The 7,152-nt window shown below is 47.3% G+C and overlaps 1 long non-coding RNA gene across 1 annotated transcript; it reads right to left on the bottom strand.

The window, feature by feature from the left end:
- Positions 1–936: 936 nt before the first annotated feature.
- On the bottom strand, positions 937–6,708 carry LOC308184923. Its single transcript, XR_013943042.1, has 2 exons — positions 5,033–6,708; positions 937–1,970 (listed from the first exon to the last, which is right to left on the bottom strand). It is a non-coding gene; the product is annotated as an uncharacterized lncRNA (long non-coding RNA).
- Positions 6,709–7,152: the final 444 nt, after the last annotated feature.

The raw sequence follows: 7,152 nt of genomic DNA, 5'->3' as shown, positions 1-7,152 counted from the left end.
AGGGCCTGCCACAGGGGTTGGAATACATGCTGGGCCAGCCACAGGGGTTGAAACAACCGCCAGGCCCGTCACAGGAGCTGGGATGACCGCTGGGCCCGTCATAGGGATTGGAACAACCGCTGGGCCTGTCACAGGAGCTGGAACAACCGCAGGGCCCGTCACAGGGGTTGGAGTGGCTGCAGGAGCTGGAGTGGCCACGGGAGCTGGAGTGGCCGTGGGAGCTGAAGCAGCTGTGGGAGCTGGGGAGGCCGCGGGAGCTGGAGAGGCCGCGGGAGCTGGAGAGGCCACGGGAGCTGGACAGGCCGCAGGGTCCATCGTAGGGGTTGGAGTGGCTGCAGGGGTTGGAGTGGCCATTGGGCTTGTCACAGGACTTGGAGTGGCCGCAGGGTCTGTCACTAGGTTTATAGTAACATTGATAGCAGCTTGATAGGCATAGGCCAAACCCCAGCACGCTGCAGTGATTTGTGTCTCTTTGGAATTGCCAGAGTGATGACACACCTTTTTCAAGCATTTGTGTTGGGTCTGTCTGGGATGGAGTCACCTTTCCCTGCAGCAGCCCACACAGTGCTGTGCTCTGCACTCGTAGCTGGAACAGCACTGGTATCACTCCAGTGTTGTGTCTATTGCTGCATAGTACTGGCACAGCTTCAGGACTCCCTCCAAGCCCCCAAGAGCCAGCAGGCTGGGGGTGGGCAAGTGATGGGGAGGGGACATCACCAGGGCAGGTGACCTAAACCAACCAAAGGGATATTCCATGACACCTGATGTCACACTCAGCAATAAAAGGGGGGCTCTCGTGGGGGAGGGGGCGGTCCTCCTGAACAACTGCTACGCGTTTTGAGGCCCTGCTTTCCAGGATGTGGCTGAACATCGCTCGTTGATGGGAAGTAAAGAATAACTTTTTTCCCTTTCTCTCTGTGCTTCCACGCGGCCTTGGTTCTTTTGTTTCTTTTTCTCCCCATTCCCTTTCCCTTTAATTAAATCATTCTGATCTCAAACCTCGAGCTCTTTGTGCCGTATTTTCTCCCCCTTCCTCTTTGAGGAGGGGGGAGTGAGAGAGCGGCCGTGGTGGAACTCGGCTGCCCACTCGAGTAAAACCACCACAGTCCTTTTTGGTGCCCAACATGGGGCTCAAGGGTTGAGATAACAGTAGAATTGATTAAAGTATTTACAGCTAACATACTTGCTAGTCACAATGTTCGGTTTGCTGTTAATATTTTTCTGTGTGACTATGTGGTATGTAGTCCATTCTCTGTTCTCTTTTTTCCTCTATATCCGATCAGAGAACGTGTTAAAATCTGTGTTTGGTTTCTTTATCATGCTGTGCTGTAACATGCTGGCCTTCAGTTTCGTCTGGTACTCAGGCCCTGCATTGTTATCATTCTGGTCTCCTGGAGATTATCTTTTTGGAAATATTAAGAATTACACCGCCTTCTTTTTCTCCCCGAGCAGTCAATTTTTGAATAACATCGGGGGTGGTGCCTTCTTCTTCTCTCCCTGTGGGCTAATTGCAGCAGCCTTTGAGTATCCTGAATATCCTTGGTCGGATGTCATCCTCCTATTACTAGTTCTAGTTTTTTTCTTCCTCCCTAAGGTTAAACAATTTATTAAGAATATCATCCAAGGACCTGCCCTGAGACAAAGTAGTTGTGGGTGGCAAGGTGTGTGGGGGGATATGGGCAGGTACCTGTCACGGTTTTCTCCTCCGATGGTTCTTAACTTCACTCGTGAACAAGTGCAAACTCCAAAAAAACTGGTAGAATGTTTGAAAGACGTATGCCCTGACCCTGGCAATACCAGAGAACTCCACCAGCTTGCTGCACTCTTCTGAGGTCTGGCTTATGCCTATCAAATGTCAATTAACACTGCCCATCACCCTCAAGGGGATGGGGAAGTTTCTGAATTCAATGACGAGATAACACACACTGTGACCACCCCAGAGGACCAACCATCTGTGGTATCAGTCGCTCCTATAGTCAAGACAAAACAATGGAAATGGCAGTCAGCCCATTTAGTAAGGGAAGAAGCTCCTCCTAAGGAGGAGGGAGAAGGGGAAAAGGCAGGCAGCTCTAAAGCAGCGTCATCACAACAACATCAGGGAGAAGAGATGGAAATCATAAATGAATCAGAAACCACTCGATCCCTATCCCTGAGTGAGTTGTGAGAAATATGAAAGGATTTCAGTTGTCATCCAGGTGAGCACATCCTCACCTGGCTGCTTTGATGCTGGGATGCTGGGGCCAATAGCCAACAATTAGAAGGCAGTGAAGCCAAGCAGCTGGGATCCCTCTCTAGAGAAAGGCTCATTGACAGAGTAATTGGGAGAGAGAGACAGGTTGTCAGCCTCTGGAGGCGACTCCTGGCAACTGTGAAAGAAAGGTATCCCCATAAGGAAGATATTGTATATCAAGTAGGCAAGTGGACCACCATGGAGAAAGGTCTCCAGCATCTGCGTGAATTAGCTGTGCTGGAGATGATTTATAGTGATTTAGACAATGAACAGACACCTCAAGATCCCGATGAAGTCCAGTGCACAACATCCATGTGGCGTAAATTGGTGCGGAGTGCACCATCATCACATGCCAGTACGCTGGCAATATTTAATTGGGATGAGGGGATGGGGCCACCAGTGGATACTGTGTCGAACCAGCTTCATAAATATGAAGAAAATCTCTCTGCCCAAGTACGGGCCTGCATTTCAGCCGTGGAGAGACTGTCCCAACGGTTAAAAGAACACATAACTTCCTCCTCACCTAGATGGAAGAATCTTTCAGCCATTAATGCCAGCATTCTCCAGCTCAAGCAAGGGAGAATCCGGGACACACACCACGGGGTACCTTGTGGTTTTATTTACGTGACTATGGGGAAGATATGAGGAAGTGGGACAGTGAACTGACCTCGGCCCTAGCTGCTCGGGTACGTGAACTGTGGAAAGATACAGCAGCAAGAAAAGAGGTCCCTAGGAGGACTGCTGCCCCAGTTTCTGTTGGGTAGTCCCCCAGAAGCAGTAGAAGGGCTAGTATTACTCCTGACCCTGACAAAGAGACCTCTGCTTCACATTTGGAAGAATTAATTGACAGATTCTCCAACCAGGACTAGCTCTGGACCATGAAGGAGTGGGGAAAATGAAGCACCACGGACTGACAGCAGCCTCCACTCCCAGCCCCCCTGCACCACTCAGGGCAGGGAAGAGGTGGAAGAGAGTGAATGGGGGAAGGTGCCCCCAGCTTGTTTCTCTGTTTCTCACGGCTCCAGCCTGTCAGCAATAGGTAATAAATTATATTAATCTTCCTTTGCTAAGTCTGTTTTGCCTGCACCAGTAATTGTAGAGTAATTCCCATTGAGGTACACTTGAGGAACCCTTGAGGTACACTTTTTCATTTATCAGGGAACTAGCTTTCTGAGAAGTCCCGACTCCCCTATTCTGAATTTATAACAGCAATCTCTCCTCCTTCTTCCACTCCGGATACTCCTATTTGAAGTGGCCGGTCTGGCCACATTTAAAACATCTTCTCAAAGCCTGTCCCTGCTAGGATTTAGGCTGCAACACAGGTAGCTTTCCTTGTCTGCCATTCCTTCATCTCTCTTCCTCTCCTTTCCATCCTGGGCCCGACTCCTCCCAAAGTCCCTCTATCTCCAACCCTCTGCCTCACTACCCAGTACGCTGTGAATACCATTAGTTTCACTCTCTGCTTTTCCTTCTCATCTCCCCTCCTGGCATACACCTTCATACTACTTACTCCATAGTTCACTCTAGTGAACACTAGTTCACTCCATCCTCCCACCTTCTGGAGCTTTTTCTGCATATCTGGCCAGGCTTTAATCACAAAATGAACTTTAAAGAGCCCTTGGGCTACCAGGTCCTCAGGATTCATCCCCAAGTACTTCCTAATTCTGACCCTGAGTCTCTCATATGATTTCTATGTTGTGGGTTGTTACTATTTCAGTTGGATAAGCAGATATTTCTGCTCTATCGGAATTACTCTCGGTCCAGTGGGGGCGTTAGTTCTTTCCCATTCTTGCATAGCTGCCTGCCGAATCATTCCCCTCCTAAACATTCTTCTCCAGTGAATAACATACTCAAGATTGACATTTCCTCCCCAGGAATGCAAATTAGGCCTTAGAAACGGATTTGACTGTTCTGCTAGGCCCTCAGTTAAAGATTTCATTTCCTTCTTAAAACTCCTAACCTCTCTGCTGGTAAGGGGGGAATGGTACTGGCCCTGTGTCGCCCCTGCACGTCCCTGAGGCCCCACCGGGACCCCCCCCACCTCCGCTCCCGCTGCTCCGTGCTCCCCAGCGCAACTTCTCCAGGGACAGCGTCAATTGCAGTCCCTGTCTCCCTTCCTGGAGCAGCTGCCGTTGCCTCCAGTGCAATATTAGGATTATAGGGAGCATAACTTGATTCCTCCTCCGAAAAAAGGAGTCTTATTGCTTACATATAAATTTAAAGCCTGAATTTTCATCAGACCCTTATTTTGGCCAAAATACTGAAGTTCCTTTTATTGGCTTTTTAGGCTAGACAATTACACAATATTTAACCATTAAATTTTTTAAAAAAAAAATCTTTTTCCCTAGTTTTTGTTTTTTTTTCCAAATCCTTATCATTCTCCCCAAAGGACTATCTTTAGGCACAATCCTGGGGTCTCCGCCCCCACCCTGCTGACTCTCGGAACCCTTAATCCCCATCTCTTCCTGATGTGCTGTTGTGGATTTTACTACCCACAGAGTACCACACACCTTCACCTAGGATTAGGACAGAGGTGGGGTGTACTGCCGAGCACCTCACTTCGCCGTGCTCGGGGTACCGTACACCTAAAGGCCCAAACCCCCAAGACTCTCTTTTGCTCATCTATCTTTCGCTTCGTCCCTCTCCAGCCGAGGGGACTTCGTTCGTCCCCTCGCGGGACTACAGAACCTCGCGGATCGGGACTCCACACTCACTTCGCACTAAAAGTGCTTCTCATTCACACGCCACACAAAAGTCTCCCTGAACCCAACCCGAGGCAAGATACGGTAAAGTTTCCCTTACCTCGGTCCGTGCATGGCTTCCCAGTCTGGGTTATCAGCAGTAATCCCTGTGCCTGTACCCGATCCAGGCTGGACTATGTCTGGGCTGTGTCTGTGCATGTCAGTGCTGGCCTCCCTTCTCCCCAGAGCTTCGCAGAGCCTGTCTTCAGATTAACCGTCTCGGTCCTTTGCCGGCCATACTGAGATGACCCACCCACCCGACGGGACTGCTGAAATCAGCGGGGTGCACATTCCTGTCTGTGGTGGCAAGAAATCTTCAGCAGGCGACAAGATCCTGGATGAGCCCCCAAATTGTGAGAAAAATCTCAATAATTTTCTTCAGACAGGATCTTCTGTGAAGCTATTTTATTCGCAATTGCAATGGCGGGCGTCCTGCCAATTAGGAGCGCATTATAGTAAACAAATCATAACCTTTTATTCCCTATTACCCGACACCTGATCACCTCCCGTTTCCTCATTGGCTGAGTACTACAGGTTCACAAGCTACTCGATGCTCCTCTATACCATATATGTACAATTTTTCTTTTTTTTTAACCCTTTAATTTCTCCTTTTTCCCTTTTTTTTTTCCCTTTCTTATGTTTTGAGAACCTTTGATCTTTGTTTTACTGTTCCCACGCTGCTCATCCTGTTTTTCTCAGTCTTCTACCTTATTTTGGAACAGTGAGGCCTTCTACTGTCCACTTATCTACTTAGCATTTCTCCTTATTATGACTACACAACTACCTTGGAATACAGAAAATTAGTTCTCTACTGCAGAAACACAACTTAGTTTCTCACAGTCATCAGGCGTACTCTAGTGGTCTTTTGATGAAGGCCAGAAGTCTTTCTCACTGCTAAACTTCTGACCTTTCCTATCTTTGACAGACTTCAGCAGTCAAGCCAGTTCTTGCTGGTTCTATTATCTATGCATACAGTCTTTTACTCCCTTATGTTTGGGGTCTTTAACATACAATTGTGTTAGCTAAGACCTGCAAAATCAACATCCTTTATCTTGTTCCCTGTCTCAAAAGTGTTTTTTGTTAGTGATGCACTAGCCTTGCATATTCAACAGTGATTGCTCGGGCATAACAGTGGGGGGGTATGTTAAGTAGATAAGGGGGCAGTGGAAGGTTCCACTGTCCCAAAATAAGAAGGATGGCTAAGAAAAACAAGACAAGCAGTTACAGAATCAGCAAGAACAAGAAGTTACGAAATTATGGGCCCCTCCAGTTCTAAAAAAGGAAAAATAAAAAGTTGGTCAAATAAAACTGTACATGCAGGGCATAGTAACAAGCGTCGGGTAGGTTGTGAATCTGTAGTACTCAGCCAGTGACGAAACAGGGGAGGAATCAAGCGTTGGGTAATAGGGGATATAGGGCTATGATACACTTCCGCTGTGCGCTCCTGCTTGCAAGATGTCTGCCATTGCAATTGCAAATAAATTTGCTTCACAAGAGACCCTGTCTTAAAAAATTATTGAGATATTTCTCACACCATATCCCCCCCCCCCTTCGCTACTCAAGGAGTGGGTAGAGGAACCTGGAGTGAAGGAGCAAAGCTGAGCTTGGGAAAGAGGGAAGGAAAGATGTTTTAATGTTCATAGTTTTCACTACTGCAAACAATTTTAATTGCCAATAAATTAAATTAATTTTCACCAAATTGAGTCTGTTTTGCATGTGACCGTAACTGGTAAACAATCTCCCTGTCTTTATCTAGACTCATGAGCTTTCTCATATATTTCTCATATATTCTTCCCCATCCCACTGAGAAATGGGATTAAGTGAGCATCTGGGTAGGCATTTGCTGTTTGCCACGGCTAACCCACCACACTATGACCACAGTCATGTGGTCTATGATAGATTGTTAAATAGCTAAGAATTGCTCCAACTTGTTACCTGTCCAAAGAAGAGGAGAAATGGACAATGAACTGCTCTTGGAAATTTATGAAAACTGCTGTAGGGATGGAATAAGGATGAGGAGAGGCCCAGCCTTCAACATTAATATTTTCTCTTTACAAATGCATGTGCTGATAGGGCAGCTGTGCCAGATCACACTAAAAGTCCATTTAATCAATCCAGTATGCTGTCCCAAAAGCAGACACCCAGGGAAGAATATAAGAAGAGGGCAAGAATATAATATTT

This window comes from Anser brachyrhynchus, assembly GCF_964034855.1.
Source record: "Anser brachyrhynchus genome assembly, chromosome: W".
Lineage (NCBI taxonomy): Eukaryota > Metazoa > Chordata > Aves > Anseriformes > Anatidae > Anser > Anser brachyrhynchus.
The sequence above is the reverse complement of the archived record's forward strand: the minus strand, read 5'-3'. Positions and strand labels throughout refer to the sequence as shown.